The sequence below is a fragment of the Miscanthus floridulus genome, chromosome 19 (assembly GCF_019320115.1).
Source record: "Miscanthus floridulus cultivar M001 chromosome 19, ASM1932011v1, whole genome shotgun sequence".
NCBI classification, from domain to species: Eukaryota; Viridiplantae; Streptophyta; class Magnoliopsida; order Poales; family Poaceae; genus Miscanthus; species Miscanthus floridulus.
Genome location: NC_089598.1, coordinates 113,512,234 through 113,538,285, shown reverse-complemented (window position 1 = coordinate 113,538,285; position 26,052 = coordinate 113,512,234). Strand labels below are relative to the sequence as shown.

General features: G+C 38.9%; 1 pseudogene; it reads right to left on the bottom strand.

The window, feature by feature from the left end:
• The window catches only part of LOC136528095 (protein STRICTOSIDINE SYNTHASE-LIKE 3-like), a 53,269-nt pseudogene that overhangs the window by 9,189 nt on the left and 18,028 nt on the right, over positions 1 to 26,052 (bottom strand).

Below are 26,052 nucleotides of genomic sequence, written 5' to 3'. Positions count from 1 at the left end.
TGAGCATGTTCCAACTCTCTATTTTTTAGGCATTGCACCCTTCATTTCTGACTTCTTGTCAGACCTCTTGGACACCATTGGCCTTCCTACCAAACACATCCTTCTTTATTACTTTCTTCTTCATAATCAGCCCAGTTTTGATCAACAACTCATTTTCCAAGCCGATCATGAACACTTTTATTTTTAAGCGCCGATCCATGTTATTACGATGATACGCATCTTGAGTATGGATAAACCGGTGGTTGGCTTGAGATTTCCTAAACTCCCAATATTATTCACTGCACCCTAGACAGTTATTTCTAGTAGGCAATTTCAAACCTTCGTTCCAGCAATGTCTAAAAAGGACAATTCCAATATGATTCAACTTGCTTTCTTTCATACCTCTCCTTTTTTCTGTTGATGCTGATATTCTTGCTGTTCTCACCAATGCTGATAATCCTTTTCCTTCTGCCGCTGCCATTTGTTCAACAAAATTCGAGATGTAACCTACAGCTTTGTCGCCCCATCTTTTGATATTTCTCCATGTTCATATCGGCTCTTTTGCTTGTCGCGACGTCTTTTAATTTCTCTGTATTTGTCAGCTGATATTTGCATCTCGGGATCGACTGTTCCAATTTCTCTGGATTTGGTTGATGTTAGGACCTTAGTCTTTCCTTTGAGCAGCGTAGCATCAACCATGTTTTGATCTCCTAGGAAAAGATTATCATCAACTTTTATCTTCCAAGACGTATCAAATTTGAGCATTCCATGCTGAATAACCCTCTGTATATGTTGCCAAAAAACTCTATATTCATTAGTAGAATGAGATGTAGCATTGTAAAACTTGCAGAACTTCTTATTTTTCAACTGATCAGGGGGCAACATAACATGATTATCGGGCAACTTGATCTGTTCCTTCTCAAGCAAGAAATCAAAGACCTTGTCTGATTTTGTGACGTCAAAGTCATAGCTCTCCTTGTCTCCTCTTCCCCAAGGATTTAGCACTATTACTGTCTTTTTGCCCCAATTCCATTCAGCTATGACAACCTCTTCTTCTTCATCGTCTTCATAGCTATCATCGATTGAATATGGGTTATAAGCTTCAACCATTGTGGTACTTTTTGGGAATCATGTATCTCTATGTATACTCTAGAATTGGCTATTGAGTGCTGCCACTTGTTGAGCCAATTGACCCAAGTTGTCAAACTCTTATCCTAGCAGCTTTTCTCTCTATGTTGACAGCATTCCTTGAATGACCAAAGCAGCTAGCTAATCATCAGCCAAGTTTAATGAGAAGCACAAATTTCTAGTCTCTCAAAACCTCTGAAGAAAGTTAGTGCCGATTCATTAGTTTTCTGCCTTATAGCTGTCAAATCGGTAATCTTCTTTTCTCTAGTCCCAATATAAAATATGTATGAAATTTCTTTTCTAGGTCAGCCCAATTGGCAATGGAGTTGTCTGGTAGTGATGAAAACCAAGTGAAGGCTGGCCCTAATAGTGATAGGGAGAAGAAACAAACTCGATGGGCCTCTTCAACGGATGCCTCGCCCAATTGTGTAAGATATCGACCGACATGTTCTATTGTGCTTGTGCTATCTTAGCTAGTAAACTTGGTAAACTCTGGGAGCCTGTAATTTGAAGGAAGAGCGACCAAATTATACCATTCTGGATATGGGCGTTTGTACAAGAAGGTCAGCCCTTTTGGCTTCAGACCGAACTAATTCTTCATCATCTTGGTCACTCTCAGCAACAACTCATCAGCATTTAAATTTGGATTTCTCTGCACCTGCTGACCCATTTGTGGATCAAAATTCTGGGTACCTTGGTACCCTAGATTCAAAATCATGTGAATGGTATTGTAATATATGCCATAATGACATCCTTGTGGAATCTCTATCTGTTGGATCCTCTACTAGTTTGCTACTTGAAGTCTTTGGTTATAGACATTAGGATCTATATCTCTACGGATCCTTTGAATTAATGGTGCTATTTTTTTGAGCCAACAACGGTATGTGGCCTGATGTGCCAAAATTAATCATCTAGTTCTGACCTTGCCTCGTTGGCTGTTGCACATGCTGTACTAACGATCCAGGATTATATTGTATCTTATTTGTAGTAGCGCCTTGAACTCACTCAAATGAGCTCTGAACTACCTGGACATCATCATTACCAGCTAATGCTGCTTCTTGATGGCTAGTACTAGTTTGATTAGTCTCTTGAGTCAACGGATGTAGAATGTTGTAATAAGCCGATCCAACCTGATCAACTAGAAACCCATGAAACACCTCTTTCATGGTGTTGTGGAATGTGTTCAAGAAGATTTCATTATAGTTTGATATGGCATCATGAACAGATTTGTTTATAGCTTCTGTGAAGAAACACCTGTCTTTAATCTCATCTGCATCTGTCTACCCATGCAATAGAACTCTTGGTAGTGGATATTTCTGAACAATTATATTATCACATGTTTTGGTGTAGAACAATAAACACTTATTCTAAAATTCTTCTATAGCTTTGCTGATGACATCTTTATCTTCATTAGGTAGGTCTTCATAAGGTACCATAAGGATGTCGTTGTTGTTGTAAGCCACCATGACGATTTTGGTGTCCCACCAGGCGTGCTAGAACGTGTGTCGGCACAAAAATTCATCTCTTTCCTAGGCACACGAGCAAGCCAGAAGGGTCTGCTCAATGGAGCTAGAGATCCGCTTGGCTTCAATGTAGGGATGATCGATCCTATGTACTCCTCTCGAGACGTCCCAGTTAATTTGACCCTACAATTGATAAGGAGAGAAAGTTTATCAGTAATTTAAGGTGGAACATGCTGATCTGTGCCCAGACAGTTCTGAATATGTCGCTCTGAGAGCCGATGTGGAAGGAGATCGACTAAATAGCCGATTCTAGCATATTCATAAGAATACATCAGTTAAAGCTCATGGAATTGTAGAAGAAAAATCGGTTATCATTCAGGATGAATATCATTGTTTAGACGAATATTAGTCAATGGCAGTAGGATGTCAACACTAATCAATTTATGCTAAGCCAATGACTGTAAATAACCGAATCCCTTTTTATATAAAAGATTTTGAAATAGCTCATCATCATTTATCCGTTTAATAGAGATAAATCTAATGGACATATTAGATCTCATCTATCACTATGACCAGTGGGGCATGAGGTAGAATCATGTAGGCCATAGAAACAACAATAAATTCGAGGACCCTAACTTATTATTAATATCAGTGGGGCATGAGGCAGAATCATGCAGGCCATAATACAATAATAAGATCATGGAGCTAACATATCTTTCAATCTACCCTTACTTCAACGGTCTCGTGGCGTGAACTGTATATGTGAAAACACTCGATATCGGCTAAAACAGCCGATTCAGGCATAACGCACAATTAAAGTCGTGCCCTATCAGGAACAGATCTACCAAATAACGATCCCCGCTCTATGGTGCTAATAGTGGGGTGTGAGATAGAATCACACAGGCCATGATAACGGGCCATGGAACGGTTTTCGTTAGCCGATAGATCTATTCAGGACCCAGCATGCCTTAATCGCACACTATGCACGATCAAGATTGACACAAATCAGCTGATAAAACATAATTCATCGTTTATGGTGCAGATTAGATTAGTTTAGATTAATAAATGATGAGTTAAACAGGATATAAAGCCAATCTAGATCAATCCCAATCGGGCAAAGTGATATTGCTGTAATTAAATAAATAATGAAAGCAATAAGCAATATTTGTAACTTAATGAATCTATCCGAAGGACGCCACCCTTAGATAGACCCGATAACTTGACCTTAATCTAGTTCGAGGAGTGGAAGTTGACCGGATCGATGTAGCCATACTTGAACTAGACAAGAGTCAATAACTAACTTATACTAGAGTCATAGTGGAGGTCAGCCTGATCGATGCAGCCATACGAACAAAAGTGTAAGCCATGACGGTACTTACAGACAAGCTGGAGGTCGGCCGGACCAATGCAGCCCTGCTCACTGAAGAACTCGCTGAGATCTACTCTACTCCTACTCCTAAGGGGTGGCCAGAGCCAAAAAAGTAAGTAACTTGTATTTGATTGATTGTGTGTCTTTACAATAACTGGGGTCCAATATTTATACTCGGGGCCTAAACACGAATCCTATTTAAGCATGACTCATTATAATTTTTGGCCTAAGAGAAAACATTCCTAATTTAAGATAACTTGGACCCTAATCTTTTCCTTTTTGTAGAGTCCAACATGTTTTTCCTAGCGCCGATTGTAGCTATCATAGTAATATGCTGGCGCTATCTGAAGAGAGCCAATTTTAGTGCTGCATTCAAATTAGCTGATACCGACCTTTATGCAATCGATTCCTTAATGATATGATCTTGGGAGCTTTTTAGTTCCTGCAATCCTTCTTCCAAAGTCTGGTGTAAATAGTACATTAGCATGAGACCCTTCGTACCTTGCAGGTAACGCAAAACTTTCTTTACTAATTTTCAGTGTTCGATTCTTGGATTACTTTGATATCTTCCAAGTAACCTGGTAACAAAAGCTAAGTTAGGGTGAGTACACACTTGAGCATACTATAAACTTCCGATAGCTGAACTATATGGAACCACTTTCATTTGATCGATCTCATATTAGTTCCTGAGACATAGAAATTCTCTATATCTATCGCCCTTGACTATGGGAGTAGGTGAAGACTTATAATTTTGCATACTGTATTTCTTTAGAACTTTTTCTAAGTATGCCTTTTGTAATAATCCTAAAGCCCCCTTTTCTCTATCTCGGTGAATTTCTATTCCTTGGACGAACAAAACTTCACCAAGATCTTTCATATCAAACTTCAAGGATAAGAACTTCTTTGTTTCTAGTAGTAGATTAACATCACTGCTAGCGAGCAAGATGTCATCCACATACATGACTAGGAAAATATATTTCCCATTCTTGAACTTTGCATAAACGCAATTGTCATCTATATTTTCTTGAAACCCAAAATTTCTTATTGTACTATCAAACTTCAAATACCACTGTCTTGAAGCTTGTTTTAATCCGTAAATGGATTTCTTCAGGTGGCATCCCACATGTTCTTTTCCTTCCACAACAAAACCTTTCGGTTGTGCCATGTAAACATTTTCCTCTAGATCCCCATTTAGGAACGTCATCTTTACATCCATCTGATGTAATTCTAAATCATAATGTGCTACAAGAGCCATTATGATTCTAAAAGAATCTTTACATGAGTCTAGAGAAAATGTCTCATTATAATCGATACCTTCTCTTTGCGTGAAGCCTTTCACCACAAGTCGCGCTTTGAATCTTTCTATATTCCCTTTGGAGTCATGTTTGGTTTTGTAGACCCATTTACAACCTACTATCTTGGCTTCTTTAGGAATTGTTTCTAAGTCCCAAACACCGTTGGTTTTCATTGATTTCATTTCATCTTCCATGGCCTCAAGCCACTTGAATGAGTGAGCGTTTCTCATGGCTTCTTCAAATGAGGTGGGATCACCCTCCATTTGAAATTCCTCACATTCATAAACTTCGTAGTCATCATAAATGGTTGATCTCCTGACTCTTTGAGACCTTCTAGGGGCCTCGTTAGATGACGCTTATTCTATATGAGGCTGTTGTTGCTCTCCCTCATGTGTGACAATAGATTCTAGGGGATCCTAAAGGACAGGTTCCTCATGTTCATTCATTGTTGCCATGGGAGAACTAACAATAGGTGTTGTTACTACAGTGTCTTGCACTGTTGGTACAGTAACAACATGTAGCATGAAGAATGGCTCCTAAACCATAGGAGTGGGCATGTATACCTGCTTCTTTTCAAAACTAATTTCTCATGCTGCCATGCTCCCCCTGATCATATCATCCTCATTGTTTCTACAAACTTTGTTTGTCTGTGAGGACAATAGAAGCGATAACCTTTTGATTTTTCTAGATAGCCAATGAAATGGCAACTGACTGTCTTGGAGTCTAGCTTCCCTATGTTTGGGTTAAAAACTTTTGCCTCAGCTGAACAACCCCACACACATAAATAGTTAAGTGAGGGTTCCTTTCTTGCCCACAACTCATATGGTGTTTTGGGCACCGACTAGCTTGGCACTCGATTAAGAATATGAATGGCGGGTTTTAATGCCTCCATCCATAAACTTATCGGTAGGGTAGAGTAACTTATCATGCTTCTCACCATATCCATTAAGGTATGTTGTGCCTTTCAACTACTCCATTCTGCTGAGGCTCACCCGATGTAGAATACTAGACAACTATGCCATTTTCCTGTAAGAACCTTGAAAAAGGTCTAGGAACTTGGCCATATGGGGTGTGTCGACCGTAGTACTCTACCTCACGATCAGATCTTACTACCTTAATCTTTAAGTTGTGCTGATTTTCTACTTCAGTCTTAAATATTTTAAATTTATTCAATGCTTCCGATCTTTCCTTAATTGGATAAATATAGCCAAAACGAGAATAATCATCTATGAATGTTATAAATGAATCATAACCATCCACACTCTTCATAGGAAAAGGACCACAGATGTCTGTGTAAACTATTTCTAAAATTCCTACGCTTCGTTTGGCATCTTTCTTTATTTTCTTAACGTACTTTCCTTTTATGCAATCTATGCATTGTTCTAAATCTAAAAATTCTAAAGGCGAAAGAATTGATTTTTTAATTAATCGCTCTATTCTTCCCCTCAAAATATGGCCTAAACGACAGTGCCATAATTTTGAACATACATCATGCACTCTCTTCTGCTTATTTATTGCATTCATAGACGAGGAAACATTCTCGTTCTTAGTGCCCACAACATTCACATTCTTAGAAAGTGATAATAAATAAAGCTTGTCTTGTCAAAAGGCAAGACCAACACACTTATTATTATACACAAACCGACATTTGCTATTACCAAAATGACAATCATAACCATCATTGTCAAGTCGTAAGACACTTATCAAGTTTCTATGCAAAGAGGGTACATAAAGAATATCTAAAAGCTGAAGTCTAAATCCATCATCTAATTCTAGAGAGAGATCTCCAATGACTTCAACTTTAGCTTCAACTCCAACTACTTTAATCCTTCTTTCTCCTCTTTGTAGGGTTCTCCTCGTACGGAATCTCTATAATGAATTTGCAACATGAACAGTTATACCTGAATTAATCTACCAAGTAGATTTTGCATAACTTAAATACAAGGATTCATCTATGAATGTAATGAAATCCTCACCTCTCTTAAGAAGGCTCTTTAAGAAGTCTAGACAGTGCCTCTGGTAATGTCCATGCTTCTTGCACCATTTACACTGATCCTTTTCAACTTGAGCATTGTTGTTCTTCTGATGGTGGTCATTCTAAGGGGCTTTCCCATGAGGTTTGGCATTCTTGTTGAAGTTCTTTTTGTTATCCTTCACAAGGTTAGAAGAGTCACCCTATAAGGATTTCAGCCTCTCCTCTTCTAGAACACATATTGCGTTGAGCTTCTCTATATCCCACTTATCGGGCTACATGTTGTAATTAACAACAAAGGTTTCATATTCCTTTGGCAAGGAAGCAAAAACCAAATGAATAAGAACTCATCCTTAAGCCCCAAATCCATTGGCTTTAGCTTTGAAGTTGTGTTGCTCATCTTCAGTATGTGCTCTCTGATATCACCACCAGTATATTTCTCATTGAACAATTTCTTGATCAAAGTACTAGCATAAGCCATTGAAGAGCCAATGAACTGACTCACCACCTTCTTAAGATACTCTATGGTGGTGTCACAATCTGGAATAGACCCTCTTATTGCATCTAAAATTGTGGACTTAGCCACTATCAAGCACTTGTGGTTTGAAATGTCCCATTTCTTACGTTTGAGATCTTACTTCATCTGCACTTCTGCATGATCTCACTGTTGAGCAGTGAAATCAACATCAGTCTCATTATCTCCCCTCACCGAGTCCACTAGCTCAGTCGGACTCGAGGAGGTAAGCGCTAGGTCATTTTCAGACAGCACAAGTGCTAGTTCATACTTCTCTCACCATACCCTATAGTTGCTCCCTTCAAGAGGTGGTATGTGCGAGATAAAGGCCATTGAGTTGAGTCCTAAAAAAACACCGTTAGAGATAGTGAGAAAATATGACATCATAATTCCATGCTTTAATTTAACATTGGTCAAAATTAAAACATACAACATTCTTATACACTAATTCTACATCACCGTTGGGCAGAAATAGAATTAATGCATGGAAAACTTATGAATAAACATTATAATATTGCTATTATCAACGTTGGTCAGAAAAATAACAATATTATAATTTACTGAATAAAATTCAACTGCTCTTCAAATTAAATTCTCACATTGGTTCAAATTTAATTAAAAGATAATAAACTTTAACATTGTAGCAGAAACATTAACTTAATTGTGTGAATTTTACCCATAGGAAAAATTCTCTTTGCTAATTTTCTTGAGTCATTAATCATTTTCTAGGAATTAACCATTTTACTAGAAAAAGAAAAGGAAAAAATTGACTCAATTCTTTACTGTTTCTTTTCCCAGACTGCTTTCAGCCCGGCCCACCATGCTTGCATGCGCACTGCGCCTTCCTAGGCCGCAACATGGGCCTAGGCTAGCAAAGCCACCCTCCCGCTCGCACCCACCTAGGCCAGCCTCTGGCCCGCTGCTTCTGCCCCGTTCGATGGAGATCAACGGCTGAGCCCGTGTTTTGGCAGAACAAAACGGCGCGACGGTGCCGCTCACCCCCGAATCGTAGCCATTTGCTCTCCCCTTCTCTCTCTGTTAGCCCCATAAGAGAACGAGCGCAGCGGCCACCGGTGAGAGCCCGAAGCGGAGGATGATGGCACCATCGTCGGCCACCTCATCGGCGCGCGCGCTCCCCAGCGGGTGAGCATGCTGCCATCGAGTGGCCTAGCGGTGGTGCCCTAGTGTGGCGTGGAGCCCTTCCTGGAGTACTCCGGTGAGTGGTGGCCGGTGAGGGAAGCCTCAAGACACCTCCTAAGCCCTTCCCCTTTTGCCTTCTTCTCTCTGTATTGGATTTTCTTCTATTCTTCTCAGAGCTGGTCCGATCTAGGGATAGGGTTAGGGTTAGGATTTGGGTTACTGTTCATCTTCCTAGTATGGCTTGGTCATGTTGGAATGAAATAAATGAATAGATTGGTTAAGCATGACTTGGTTAGAGGCTTGAAAGATGTTGTGTTTAAGAAGGATAAGCTTTGTAGCTCTTGTCAAGCCGGTAAACAAGTTGAAAACACCCATCCTAAGAAAAGCATGATGAGCACTAGTAAAGCATTTGAGTTATTGCACATGAATTTGTTTGGGCCAACACAATACACTAGCATCAGTGGAAATAAATATGGCTTTGTGACAGTGGATGATTATACTAGATACACTTGGGTATTCTTTCTTGTGGACAAAAGTGATGTGTTTGCAACATTTAAATCATTTGTCAAGGGCATTTACAATGAATTTGAAACAACCATCAAGAGAGTTAGAAGTGACAATGGTAGTGAGTTCAAGAACACTAGAATTGATGAGTTGTGTGATGAATTTAGAATTAGACATCAATTCTCGACTAAGTACACTCCATAATCTAATGGCCTTGTTGAGAGGAAGAATAGAACACTCATTGATGTGGCAAGGTCTATGCTTAGTGAGTACAATGTGAGTCAATCTTTTTGGGCCAAAGCTATCAACATGGCTTGCTATTGTAGCAACCGCCTCTATTGTCACCATTGAAAGAGAAGACACCATATGAACTCTTGAATGGTAGAAAGCCTAACATTGCATATTTTCAGGTCTTTGGTTGCAAATGCTATATCTTGAAGAAAGGCACTAGATTAGGCAAGTTTAACAAAAAATGTGATGAAGGATTTCTACTTGGTTATTCCACTATAAGCAAAGCATATAGAGTTTGGAATTTCGATAGTGGTACTCTTGAGGAAGTTCATGATGTTGAATTTGATGAAACCAAGGGTTCACAAGAAGAGAATAAGAACGTGTAAGATGTTAGAGGCATTCAACTTTCAAATGCCATGAAGAACATAGATGTTGGTGAATTGAGGCCTAGGCAAGTGAATGATGATGAATATGATCAAGTGCAAGTGCTCTCTAACTCAAATGTGCAAGATGATACAAATCAAGCTAGTACAAGTGGTTCTCATGATTATGAACAAGATCAAGTGGCTAGTGCATCATCTCAACCCAATGATCAAGCAAGTGCAAGAAATCAAGTTTCAATACTTCAACCAACCAATATTGCAAAGAATCATCTATTGGACACTATCATTGGTGATATTTCAAGAGGTGTGCAAACTAGATCAAGATTGACTTCATTTTGTAAGCATTTCTCATTTGTGTCATCCATTGAACCAAATAAGATAAATGAAGCATTGAAGTATGTTGATTGGGTAAATGCTATGCATGAAGAATTGAATAACTTCACAAGAAATCAAGTATGGGAATTAGTAGAGAGACCAAAGGGACACAATGTGATTGAAATCAAATGGGCCTTTAGAAACAAGCAAGATCAAGATGGGATAGTAGTAAGGAATAAAGCAAGATTGGTAGCACAAGGATATACACAAGTTGAAGGTCTTCACTTTGGAGAAACATATGCCCCGGTTGCTAGATTGGAAGCAATTAGAATCTTGCTAGCCTATGCTTGTGCCCACAACATCATCAAACTCTATCAAATGGATGTCAAGAGTGCATTTCTCAATGGTTGCATCAATTAAGAAGTATATGTTGAGCAACCTCCTGGTTTTGAAGATGACAAGAACCCCGACCAAGTGTACAAGTTGAGAACGTATTGTATGGCTTAAAGCAAGCACCTAGAGCATGATATGAGAGATTGAGGGACTTTCTACTCTCTAAAGGGTTCATGATGGGCAAGGTTGACACCACTCTTTTCATCAAGAAGATTAGAAAAGATTTATTCGTGTTGTAAATCTATGTTGATGACATCATATTTGGATCAACCGATCAAGACTATTGTGAAGAATTTGGAAAGATGATGGCTAATGAGTTTGAGATGTCTATGATTGGAGAGTTAAGTTACTTCCTTGGTCTTCAAATTAAGCAATTGAAGAATGCTACATTTATGAGTCAAGGCAAGTATATCAAGGACATGATCAAGAAGATTGGCATGAGTGATAGCAAAGCCATTAGTACACCAATGGGAACAAATGGCAACTTGGATAGTGATGCAAGTGGCAATATGGTGGATCAAAAATTATATCGGTCTATGATTGGAAGCATACTCTATGTGACCTCATCAAGGCCGGATGTCATGTTTAGTGTATGCATGTATGCAAGATTTCAAGCCATACCAAGAGAAAGTCATTTGAAGGCCACAAAGAGAATATTGAGGTACTTGAACCATACACAAAATGTTGGTTTGTGGTATCCTAAAGGAGCAAAGTTTGAGCTAGTTGGTTACTCCGACTCAGATTATGCAGGATGCAAGGTTGAAAGGAAGAGCACCTCAAGCACATGTCAATTGTTGGGAAGATCACTTGTTTCATGGTCATCAAAGAATCAAAATAGTATTGCATTATCAACCGCCGAAGCCAAATACATATCCACCGGTAGTTGTTGTGCACACATACTTTAGATGAAGTCCACCTTGAATGACTTTGGAATCAAATTCAAGAAAGTGCCATTGCTGTGTGACAATGAGTGCAATCAAGTTAACCAACAATCTAGTTCAACATGCAAAAACAAAGCACATTGATATCCGCCATCATTTCATAAGAGACCACCAATAAAAAGGGGACATTTGCATTGAGAGTGTGGGCACCGAAGATCAACTTGCCGATATATTCACCAAGCCATTAGACGAGAAAAGGTTTTGCAAGCTAAGGATTGAGTTGAACATATTGGATTTCTTAAATATGTGTTGATGCACCCCCACTCATATGACATGCCTCTCCTTTGAGCAATCCAAGGTAAAAGATGATTAGCATAGCATAGATCCTTGCAAAGGACATGTTTAGTGCATCTAGACATCTTTCAAATTATTTTGATAGACTCATTCATGAAAATCAAATTATTTTGATGTTTGTATGGTACCACTATTGCTTCTGTGCTTAAATTGGTCTAGTGGTAGCATATGACATGTTTGTGGGCTTGTAAACCTAGTGTTTGATCTAGAAAATGAGCTACAAGTGTTTAACTCAACATGGTACAAGATAACCCATATTTGGAGGTGTGAAGAAGCTTGTCCTTAGATCAAACTGAGTTAAATATCTTTGACAAGTATTATAGATTGAACCAAATTTGAGGAAATGATCCTCACCCCATTGATTGACATTGATAATCTCAACCTATCTACATTTTAACCTTTGTGGTCTTTGATGACAAAGGGGGAGAAATAGTATACAAAGATAGTGAAAAGACAACAAAGGGGGGAGAGAAACAAAGATATAAGTGATAGGGGGAGAATTTGACATAGGGGGAGAGATATGACAAAGGAAGGAGATCAATTAAAATTTTGAGCACACAAGTAGGGGGGAGCAAGTTCATAAACTTGGTGGATGCATTTGAATGTGCATTTCATATGTTTGTTTGCCTGGCACAAGTTTTAAATTTCAATATCCATGCTTGTGTGGTGTATGCTAGTTGTAGGTTGGAATGATGAAATGAAAAACTAGCATGCATAGGTTAAGTAACTAGACTCATGCTCATATTATGAAAACTAGACCATTGCTTCTAATGTTGATCTCATGGGGTATTCTAGTTCTTGTGTATGTCTAGTTACTCATTGTGCTAAGGATGGTGTATTGGTGCACTCCGATTGGTATCACGCTTCAGAGGTCCATGTCTTATACCTTAGCATCATTTGGTAGACATTGTCTCCTATATTTCTTATCTAAGCATATGTGCAAGAGACAATCCAAACTCTTAGCACATATGTAGGGGGAGCAATTGCTACTATTTGTGGTTCATGAAACTTGTCCATATCCTTTTACACATGGTAAATATGTTTGGGAAAGCAACATGGATTCAATTAAATTTCAATTCATATCTTTATGTAAGGGTTGTCATCAATTAACAAAAAGGGGGAGATTGAAAGCTCTAGTTTGGTTTTGGTGAATTGATAAAACCCTAAGTGCTAACGTAGTTTATCAATGTGATTATGAGATAGGTAGCACTACTCCAAGTGGTGAAGCAAATGAAGATCATAACTTGATGATGGTGATGCCATGGTGATGATCAAGTGCTTGGACTTGGAAAAGAAGTAAGAGAAAAACAAAAAACTCAAGGCAAAGGTGAAACTTGATAGGAGTTTTTCTTTTTGGTGATCGAGACACTTAGTGAGTGTGATCACATTTAGGATTGATAGCCGTACTATTAAGAAGGGTGAAACTCGTATTGAAATGCGGTAATCAAAGTGCCACTAGATTCTCTAACTCATTGCATATGCATTTAGGATCTAGTGGAGTGCTAACACCCTTGAAAACATTTGTGAAAATATGCTAACACATGTGCACAAGGTGGTACACTTGGTGGTTGGCACATTTAAGCAAGGGTGGAGAAGTTGGTGAAATGAAGGAGATGACAGTCAATGAAAAATAGTGACCAAACGCTGGTCACGTGGTGACCAGACTCGGGAGGAGCAGCGTTCGGTAAGTAGTGGATCAGTGGTGCTGTCTCGTTTTTGATGACCAGACTCTAGTTGAACACTATTCAATGTTTGGTCCTGCTAACATGGCGGCGCATAGAGAAAAGGTTGAGTGACCGGACGTTGGGTGAGTCCAGTCAGGCATGATCGGATGCATCCAGTCGCAAAAAAACTGGTTCTAGAACCTCTCTGGAAACGACCGGACTCTGGCTGGTTTGCGTTCGGTCGTGCAGGAGCGGACACATCCGGTCACAAAATAGAGGCTCAGGGAGCTCTCTAGAAACGACCAAACTCAGGCGGTGGCGCGTCCGGTCTTAGCGTAGTGGTGCGTCCGGTCACAACTTAAGTGCACTATTGACCATTGAAATCGGGTGATCAACATTTGAAGCAAGGGACATGTGGCAAAAATCTGAGGACTAGATGTTGGGATCCTGTGTTCGGTCAATCTGACCGGCGCGTTTGGTCGCCCTGATTTCTCAATGAATAGAGGAGCCAACGACTCTATTCATGGGGGCTCTCTATTTAAGGCCCATGGCTGGCTCAAGCTCTCTTTCTTAGCCATTTGCATTGATATAACAACCTTATGAGCTTAGCCAAAGCCCTCCCACTCATCTCCATCATTGATTCATCATCTTTGTGAGATTGGGAGTGAATCCAAGTGCATTGCTTGAGTGTTTGCATCTAAAGGCACTTGGTGTTCATGTTTCATTGCAAGATTCTCTTGTTACTCTTGGTGGTTGCCACCACCTAGATGGATTGGAGCAGCGAGGATCATTGAGCAAAGGTTGGTGATTGTCTCCGACTCTGATCATGGTGATTGTGATGGGTTCTTGACCTTTCCCTGGAGAAGAGCCCACAGGTACTCTAGTAAATTACTCATGGCTTGTGTGATCCTCATCTTGTGTTGGTTGTGTGGCACCCTATAAAGGGTTTGGTGTATGATGCCAATTAGCATGTGAACCTTCAAGTGAGTGAATCGCCACAACAAGGACTAGCTTGCCGGCAAGCAAGTGAACCTCGGTAAAAAATCATTGTGTCGTCATTTGATTCTAAGGTGATTGGTCTTCATTGGTATTCATTCTTATGATTGATTGGTTCATTCCTTGACTCAACGGTATAACCATCTTGCTCTCTCTGTTTACATTACCACAAACTAGTTATCGAGCTTTTTAGTGTAGCTAGTCATGAGAGCTTGTTAGTTTGGTTAGTGTGACTCTTTAGTTAGCCTTTGAGAGAACACTAACTTAGTGTAGTGACATAGCCATTGTGTGGATAGAGACTATATAAACTAGAATTGTGGTAGGTGTCTTGCGTTTTTAGTAGGCTAGGGCAACACCCGCTTCGCCTCATATTTGTCTAACTGGTATGCTAAGTGTTGTAGAAATTTTTTATAGGCTATTCACCCCCCCTCTAGCCATTAGGATCTTCCAAGTGGTATTGGAGTTGTGGTCACCGTGATTTGAGGTTTAACAACCTTCAGTGTAAAAATGGCTCAAATCAATAATACCAAGAAGCCACCCTAATTTGATGGCATAAATTATCCATATTGGAAGTCAAAGATGACCACACATATCAAGTCAATCAATAGAAGGGTGTGGAAGGTGATAGAAACCAAAATTGAGATTGCCGATCTAGAGAATCCCACCGTGGCCGAAGAAGTGTTTCTCCAAAATAATGATATTGCTCTAAGTGCCATTCATGATGCAATTAATGAGAGAACATTTGAGCAAATCAAGAACATTGAGATGGCTCATGAGGCTTAGAAGAAGTTGGAAGAATCATTCGAGGGCACCAAGGCAATGAAGGGTGCAAAGGCATACATTCTCAAGGAGAAATTTGCTAGCTTCAAGATGAAGGAAGATGAGAGTGTGTCAGACATGTTCCATCGGATGGAAGTGCTTGTCAATGATCTCAAAGCACTTGGTGAGAAGGTGGAGGACAAGGACTTCTCTCATAAGTTCTTAAAATGCTTACCCGCAAGATTTGGCATGTTGGTCACATTGCTTGTGAGGACCGGTTTGGACACAATGACACCAAACCAAATCTTGGGAGATATCATGACCGATGATGCTTATAGAGATGATGATGAGAAGGAAGAAAAGAGGGAGAAGAAAGATGACAAGTATAGCACCCAATTTTAAGAACAAAACCAGATACACACCATATGTGAGCCCAGGAAGTCAAATTCACATATAGCTATAAATAAGGGTAATATCAATAGACAATGCTCCATATATAATGTACTTAATATAGAGAACATAACCTTAGATAGCAAACAGTGGAAAGACAACTTTGATCTTTGGGTGAAGATTCTAGTTCCACAGGGACAACTGATTGGTTGATCACAAGCCTAATTCCTCCAAACTCTAGCAATCTGGTACCCATCTAGGATTTTTATCCAAATATTTGAAAAGTAAAGCAAGCATAAGTACATGTCGTACTCAACAAATATAACATAGGGTTCATGAGGCTCAAAAGGCTGACACTGGTTTAACCGCGATTAGCTTTTAATGAGTCATCTTTTAGCAATTGGGTGGCAACAAGTTTGTCACAAGCCCATAAACACATGATCAGGTAAACATGAATAATGAATAGCATAAACAGTAACCATTAGTGAGCATTTTCATCATCAATATCATCTGTGTTCATCATCTATTCCATAAATGTTCCAAGTCCGCTCGTGACCGTGAGCATGGCTGATATACTAGTTTTATACTCTACAGAGGTTGTACACTTTCAGTGTGAGTCGTGATTTACCCTTTCACCCAAGGTGATCAGCCTCTTGACCCACTACCAAGGAAGGTTGGTAGAGTTCACTATGAAGCCTTTCAAAGGTTCGTCTAACAAATTAGGGCCTCTAGGTTTATATGGCCTACGAATATAGAGCTCCCCTGCCAACAGGCACAATAACGCGCAACCTATACACTGATGGACAGAGGACACACTATACCCAACCTAGAACACACCCCTCTTGTGCCATAAAGGTAACCACTAACAAGCTAGAAAAGGTCCTCATACTGAGCTAAAGCCAGAGCCATATAGCCCTCATAGTTGTACTATAAGTCCCGGATGATCACTTACAGATAAGTCCTTAGGGAGAGGAATCTAGAGCACAATAAAATAGCCCAATGCTCTAGCCCACTTGTTCCGTGTTGCTAAAAAGCATCTTTTAATGTTTATTGCATATTCCATTAGTCAAGTTACAAGATCATGGCTTTAGTTGAGCACTAGCATCATACTACCCAATGCAATAACCCATAGAAATCAAGGTACATGCTGGCTTACTAAATCTTGACTTGCAGATTTGCTAGACCAGCTCGAACAAGGTAGCTTGCTGGATAGCATGCGAAGTGGAACATGGCACAAAAGGCAAAGGATAGGAGATGCTTCAGATTAGCAGCAGAACATAGACAGATAACAGGTGATGGGGCATGGCGCAAATGACTGAAGTACTCACCGATGACCATGGAGACAGACAATGGCAGCTCGGACTGGATGGGCATTTATGGTGTAGATGAGTACTCCCCTAATCAACACTACGCGTCAGCAGTACCGGTCATGAAGATGTGTTGATGGTTGGACCGGAGGTATGGCCGCGGGCACCTAGTATTTATGGCCAGGAGTAGCTTGGGGTGCAAGGCAAGGGAGGAGGCGTGAGTGCCATAGACTTGATGGCGGAGTCTGACACAGGTATGATTCAAGGTTGTTAAATATAACACTGACATGTAGGGCCCACCGGTCAACGAGACCAAGTGGAGAGAGGACGGTGCATTGCTGTGTCGTGAAGAGAAGGACAACGTAGACTCAAGGTTGTTGGACCGGCCCAAGGGAAGGAAAGGAATACATAATTTTTTTCTATTTTCTTAAACACATTTTCAAACCCAATTTCAATTTAAATTCAAATTCTTTTAAAATTTGATAAACCCAAGCATCATAAAAATAAATATGCAGCAGCATGTATGCACCAACATGTTTCTAAACCTTATAATAAATTTTAACTTAATGAAAATTATGATTTTCCTATATTCTCTTGAGCACAAAAATTAATAATTAAATCAATTTATCTCTATTTCAAAAGGAGCAAATTTTAGGGTGTTACAATTCTACCCCCCTTAAGATGAATCTCGTCCACGAGATTCAGAAGATGTCAACTAGGAGATGGGAACACTCTGTCTTTGGATTCTTCTTTACTTCCTTGTGTAGCTCCGTCTTTTTGTTAAGGACCCCACTTTACTTTGCATACCTGTTGACCTTACTCCAAGTAACTTACCAAACTGATTCCAAGATTTTGATAGATACTCCAACAATACTCTGGTAACTCCAATCACTAGGCCACCTTTCCTTTTTAGTCCATAATATCAATTATCTTTCTTCAGATATTTACCTTCCAACGGAGCCTGACGAATCCCTTGGTCAGAAGGAAATTCTACTACCAACCTTTAAAACATTAATGATTCCAGTCAAGTTGCTCAAACTTGGAATACAATTCTAAGTCCTTGGTGTCACCTAAACCTTCTTAGCATGATTCTCCGTTGCTAAGGGCATCAGCTATGACTTCTTCTTCTCTAGGTGATAGCACTTTTCCAAGTCATAATCAATATCGTTCCAACGAGGATATCACAAGCTCAAGACCAACTTGATTGAAGATGTCATGTATATTCTTGTGACCCTCCTTTATGTCTTTTTTTTCTTCCAAGAAGATATTACTTCCATGCTTCACAATAGATAACTCTAGATAACATGTTAGGTAGTCCAACTCATGCTTCCTTAGTTAACTTAATGAACAAGCTACTACTTTTCTCCTTGTATAAGAGCACATTCCACAACTTGACAAGGTGCATCATTGTAGATATGAAGCTCTTGTCCTAATCTAACAAAGCTAATACATAGGTTTTACTTCAACCTTTTCTTGGACTCCTTTAGACACTTAGCTGAGGTCTCTTGATCCAAACTAACTTAAAAACTTCTCCAGTAGCTCTACCAAAATCTTGATGATCTTGGATAAACCTTCGTTGAACCTTTAATCAAACCTCATTAAAACTCTAAGTTTCTCTCACATCCTTGGGTACCACCACGCTTCCGCTGTGCAAACTAGAACGTAGGATACTTCATCTTGTAAATTCTTCAACTTGGCTACCCCCCTTAAGAAAAGATAAACTAGATGACACCAAGCATATCTTGCACATTATTTTAGATGAAATAACTAGTATGAAGTCATTCTGACATCCCGATGGTACTCTTGTATATGGTCAAGGACAAGAAATCTGAAATTCCTCACGAGCAGAAAAATAGCAGTGCAGTAAAACAACTGTAACTCTCATTATGTTAATCCAATGAAGTTGTAGCTTATACCTTTGGAAATCTTATAAAATTCTCCACAACTTATTTATAGAACACTTTTCCAAATTCTATAGTTTAGGTAGTAGAAAATAGTGCACAAGGGAAACTATTTCAGGTTCTAAACAACACAGATGCATTGCCTTGTGATTTTCGTATCTCCATAACCAAAATAGCTATCAAGGTGATCCTTTTGCTCAAAGAAAGATATTGAAGTCTACTATTGTCCAGAATTTTCTCATGATTTATGATCATCCAAAATTAGAGTTATAAGCCGAAGAGTGCATACTGCTCTTAAAAGACAGGATAGAGGAAACAGAAGAAAACCATAACCCAACTATTTATTGCACTAGTCCTTATACCTTGGGCCTATAAACTAAATGAAATTATGGGAACACCCAACAAGATCATTGCAATCATTACAAAGATCCAGTTTAAGCATAAACATAATGACAATTCAAGAAAGCAATAAAGATGCACAACACAATCATTGACTCAACTTACGATACTATCGTCCTTTTTGGACTAAGGGTAACAATCCTAAGACTCATCTTTAGATTACGCAAGAAGGGGATGAGGGACAGTTCTAAAAGCATATCAAATCAAGGGGTGAAGATAAGAACAAGCACTTCAAAATAAGCACCAAGGAGGAGATAAACATCAAGGATAGATATACAGTAGAGAAGAAAATGTCAAGATTTATAGAACAAGGGTTTTTGTAGCAACTTCTAAACCTTAGAATGACCAGTTTCTACTAGGCTTGCATCTTATAGCCAGCATTGCTCTGATACCACTTTGTAGCACCTGGTTTTAAGAACAAAACCAGATACACACCATATGTGAGCCTAGGAAGTCAAATCTCACATATAGCTACAAATAAGGGTAATATCAATAGACAATGCTCAATATATAACGAACTTAATATAGAGAACATAACCTTAGATAGCAAACAATAAAAAGACAACTCTGATCTTTAGGTGAAGACTCCAGTTCCACAGGAACAACTGACCGGTTGATCACAAGCCTAATTCCTCCAAACTCTAGCAATCTGATACCCATCCGGGATTTTTATCCAAATATTTGAAAAGTAAAGCAAGCGTAAGTACATGTCGTACTCAATAAATATAACATGGGGTTCATGAGGCTCAAAAGGCTGACATTGGTTTAACTGCGATTAACTTTTAATGAGTCATCTTTTAGCAATTGGGTGGCAACAAGTTTATCACAAGCCCATAAACACATGATCAGGTAAACATGAATAATGAATAGCATAAACAACAACCATTAGTGAGCATTTTCATCATCAATATCATCTATGTTCATCATCTATTCCATAAATATTCCAAGGCCGCTCGTGATCGTGAGCTTGGCTGACATACTAGTTTTACACTCTATAGAGGTTGTACACTTTCACTTTGAGTCATGATTTACCTTTTCACCCAAGGTGATCAGCCTCTTGACCCACTATGAAGCCTTTCAAAGGTTTGTCTAACAAGTTAGGGCCGCTCGGTTTCTGTGGCCTGCGAATGTAGAGTTCCCCTTCCAACTAGCACAATAACGCGCAGCCTATACACTAACAGACAGAGGCTGCACTATATCCAACCGAAAATACACCCCTCTTGCACCATAAAGGTAACCACTAACAAGCTAGAAAAGGTCCTCATACTGATCTAAAGCCAGAGCCATATAGCCCTTACAGTTGTACTATAAGTCCCAGATGATCACTTACAGATAAGTCCTTAGGAAGAGAAATCTAGAGCACTATAAAATAGCCTAATGCTCTAGTCCTCTTGTTCCATGTTGCTAAAAAGCATCTTTTAATGTTTATTGCATATTCCATTAGTCAAGTTACAAGATCATGGCTTTAGTTGAGCACTAGCATCATACTACACAATGCAATAACCCTTAGGAATTAAGGTACAAGGTAACAAAGTACTAGGAAATCCTTAATGGTAGCCAAGGTAGACACATGCAGTATGAATTAAATGATTAAAGGTGAATAGGTAACAAGAAAGATCCCATGCTATACTTGCCTTAAAACACCGATCCTTCGGTAAGCTTTAATCTTCAACGTTCTTCTTCTTCTTCTTCTTCTTGATCACCACGTATATCTCACCGACTGGATGAAATCATAAAGCACCACACAAGCATCCATACAACCATACATGAAGCAAACAATAGATCTAAATTAGAATAGTACACCAATCATAGAAAAATAAGTAAAAGAGTTTGAAACACGATTCTACGCATCGCTACGATCACACAGTCGCAAGAAGTACTCTAATTGGAGCTACGGTTGAAAAGATATAACTACCGAGAGATCTACTCATAAAACTATTAGCTTCATGTGTTTTAATTATATAAAAACATATATAAGATATTTTATAGATAATATAATTTAAGTCAAATTTAAGTTTGAATTATAATACTAAAGTAAAACAAATCATATTTTATTTATAAAACCCAGTTGCATAATTATTATTCAAATTAGAATTTAAACCATGAAATTCTAGAAATAGTGACATGGTAACCATGGTTACTAATGCATAGATCTCGTCGCTATGAATCTAGCGTAACTTGAATGGACTAAAACGGAGTTAAAACATAGAAGATATAATTTAAACAAGATTTTCTTTAATAAAATAATAGCTTAAATCTAACCTCAAGTTTTAAAAGTTGAAAACATATCTAACAGTAGTATGAACATGTAGATTATAAAATTATGAACCTAACGCAAGTTGAATGGGTCAAATCGGAGTTGAAACGACAAAGTTATAGCCTAAATAAATCTAATGCCAAAACTATAAATAACTAAAAACCTGTTTTATATGATCATGTTTAAGCTAAACAAATTATAATAAGAACATATTTAAGTTTATTAATCTATTTAATATTCATTTACAAAAGGCCAACGTGAAAACCCTACATTGCTTTTAATTAATTTAGAAAGCTAGTTACACATGAACCTTAATCAAGTTAATATTTAAATTTAAATAAAATATGCGACATATTAAACGTCCACACTATCACACATACTATGTTATCGTGATTCTAACACAACCTAAAATGGGTAGAAATAGAGCTACAACAGCAGGATTAAAGCTGTAGACATAACAGAGGTGATGGATACTTTCTTCTAATAAGGAACAGTGAATTGATTAGAAAGGAAGAGATCATGCACTCACGGTTGTGGTTCTTGGTGGATTCTGATTATTACTCCACGCTGGCATAGAGGAACATGGCGCCAGATGATCGGATTTGTCGTAACATGCTGGCTTACTGAATCTTGACTTGCAGATCTATGAGACCAGCTCGAACGAGGTAGCTTGCTGCCTAGCATGCAAAGTGGAACATGGCACAAAAGGCAAAGGATAGGAGACACTTTAGATAAGCAGCAGAACACGGACAAAAAACAGGTGATGGGGCATGGCGCAAACGACTGAAGTACTCATAGACGACCATGGAGACGGACGATGGCAGCTCGGACTGGATGGGTATCGACGGTGTAGATGAGTACTCCCCTAATCAACACTAGGCGTGAGCAGTGCCGGTCATGAAGATGTGTTGATGGTTGAACCGAAGGTACAGCCGTGGGCACCCGGTAATTATGGCTAGGAGCAGCTTGGGGCGCAAGGCAAGGGAGGAGGCGTGAGCGGCGTGGAGTCGACGGTAGAGTCCGACACGGGTACGATTCAAGGTTGTTGAATATAACGCTGACATGTGGGGCCCACCGATCAGCGAGACCTAGCGGAGAGAGGATGGCGCATTGCTGGGCCACGGAGAGAAGGACGGCGCGGACTCGTGGTTGCTAGACCGGCCCAAGGGAAGGAAAGGAATAAATAATTTTTTTTCTATTTTCTTAAACACATTTTCAAACCCAATTTCAATTTCAATTCAAATTCTTTTAAAATTTGATAAACCCAAGCATCATAAAAATAAATATGCAGTAGCATGTTTGCACCAACATGTTTCTAAACCTTATAATAAATTTTAACTTAATGAAAATTATGATTTTCCTATATTCTCATGAGCACAAAAATTAACAATTAAATCGATTTATCTCTATTTCAAAATGAGCAAATTTTAGGGTGTTACAACAAGAAGAATGACAAAAAGAAGAGTATGGCATTCAAGGCCACATCATCTAAGGGCAAGGCAAAGCAAGAATCATTAAGTGAAGATGAAGACTTGAGCTTTGATGAGATGGATGATGAGAAGATGGCTTTGTTTGTCAAGAGATTTGGCAAGTTCATGATGAAGAAGGGCTACCATACTAGAAGAAAGAAGTCTTCATCTAAGAACAAGGAAGAGTCAAGAAGGTGCTTCAATTATGGAAGCAAGGATCATCTTGTTGCTCAATGCCCATACAATAGTGACAAAGATGATGACAAGAAGAACAAGAAGAAGGACAAGAAGGAAAAGAAAGAGAAGAAGGACAAGATGACCTTCAAGAAGAAGAAGAAGGGTGGTTCATAAGTGGTCACTTGGGATAGTGATGCTTCCTCAAGTGATGATGATGATGATGATAGTGATGATGACAAGACCACCAAGAAGAAGGCACTTGCAAGTATTGCTATCAATGAGAAGCCTTCTCTCTTCGACACTCCATCATGCTTCATGGCTAAGGCCACTAAGGTACAAACTTGTGATGATGGAAGTGATGAGGAACATGATAATAAAAATAAAAATGAAAGTGATAGTGATGATGATGAACCAACTAAGGATGAACTACTTGACATGCTAGATGATGCTAAAGAACACTTTGGCATTAAGAGAAGGGAATGCAAAAGTTTGCATAAGGAAATAAAAGCCCTTAAGTAAGTCTTTGATGAGCTCAATGCATCTCATGAGAGGCTAGAGGAAGCCCATAAGAAACTTGGCAAGGCTCACAAGAAGCTTAAAAAAGCTCATTTCTCTTTGCTTGATGAGCAAAATAAGAAGAAGCATATTAAGACATGTGATGTAGGCTTAACTTGTGATATAATTGATGAATCATTTCATAAGACTATCATTGTTGCTCCCACTAACCCTTCTTGTAGCACTTTTGCTTCCACCTCATCTAGTAGTGATGGTTTCACTTGTGATGCCTCACTAATGGTTGAGAATGAGACCCTCAAGAAGGAGGTAAATAAGCTCACTCACATCTTGGCTAAGGCCTATGGTGGTGAGAACCGCTTGCTTATGTGCTTGGGTAGCCAAAGAGCTTCTTTCTACAAAGAGGGACTGGGCTATACCCCCAAGAAAGGTAAGGCGGCCTTTGTTCCTCACAAAACTAGTTTTGTGAAGAACAATGGTCGGTTTTGCACTAGTTGCAAGCAAGTTGGTCATAAAGAGCATGAATGCAAGAACAAGAGCAAAAATGCTAATGTATCATCAATTAAGATTAATTATTTCTATGTGCTTACTAAGGGTACAAATGGTGTGAAAGCTAAGTTCATTGGTATACCATGGATGGGCTCAAAGAAGAAAGCCATTTGGGTGCCAAAGAGCTTGGTCACTAACCTTCAAGGACCCAAGCAAGTTTGGGTACCTAAAAAGAATTGATCTTCTTTTGTAGGTCAATTACAAAGATAGAGGAAGGCATTGGGTTCTTGATAGTGGGTGCACTCAACATATGATCGGTGATGCAAGAATGTTCAACTCAATCAACACCAATGGCAATGATGGTTATGATAGTATCACATTTGGTTATAATGGTAAAGGCAAGGTCAAAGGACTTGGTAAGATTGCAATATCCAATGACATAAGCAATTCCAATATGTTACTTATAGAGAGCTTGAACTTCAATTTGCTATCCATGGCTCAATTGTGTGATCTCGGATTCAAATGCATATTTGGGGTAGATGATGTAGAGATCATAAGTGTAGATGGCTCTAACTTGATCTTCAAAGGCTTTAGATATGAGAATCTATACTTGGTTGATTTCAATGCTAGTGAAGCTAAATTATCTACATGTTTGTTCACTAAGTCTAGCATGGGTTGGTTATGGCATAGAAGGCTTGGTCATGTTGGAATGAAACAATTGAATAGATTGGTTAAGCATGACTTGGTTAGAGGCTTGAAAGATATTGTGTTTGAGAAGGATAAGCTTTGTACCTCTTGTCAAGCCAGAAAACAAGTTGGAAACACCCATCCTAAGAAAAGCATGATGAGCACTAGTAAAGCATTTGAGTTATTGCACATGGATTTGTTTGGGCCAACGCAATACACTAGCATCGGTGGAAACAAATATGGCTTTGTGATAGTGGGTGATTATACTAGATACACTTGGGTATTCTTTCTAGTGGACAAAAGTGATGTATTTGCAACATTTAAATCATTTGTCAAGGGCTTTCATAATGAATTTAAAACAACCATCAAGAGAGTTAGAAGTAACAATGGTAGTGAGTTTAAAAACACTAGAATTGATGAGTTGTATGATGAATTTAGAATTAGACATCAATTCTCGACCAAGTACACTCCACAATCTAATAGCCTTGTTGAGAGAAAGAATAGAACACTCATTGATATGGCAAGGTCTATGCTTAGTGAGTACAATTTGAGTCAATCTTTTTGGGCTGAAATTATCAATACGGCTTGCTATTGTAGTAATGGCCTCTATTGTCACCCATTAAAAGAGAAGACACCATATGAGCTCTTAAATGGTAGAAAGCCTAACATTGCATATTTTTAGGTCTTTGGTTGCAAATGCTATATCTTGAAGAAAGGCACTAGATTGGGCAAGTTTGACAAGAAATGGGATGAAGGATTTCTATTTGGTTATTCCACTACAAGCAAAGCATATAGAGTTTGAAATTTGGATAGTGATACTCTTGAGGAAGTTCATGATGTTGAATTTGATGAAACCAAGGGTACACAAGAAGAGAATAAGAACATGGAAGATGTTAGAGGCATTCAACTTTCAAATGCCATGAAGAACATGGATGTTGGTGAATTGAGGCCTAGGCAAGTGAATGATGATGAATATGATCAAGTGCAAGTGCTCTCTAACTCAAATGTGCAAGATGATACAAATCAAGCTAGTACAAGTGGTTCTCATGATTATGAACAAGATCAAGTGGCTAGTGCATCATCTCAACCCAATGATCAAGCAAGTGCAAGAAATCAAGTTTCA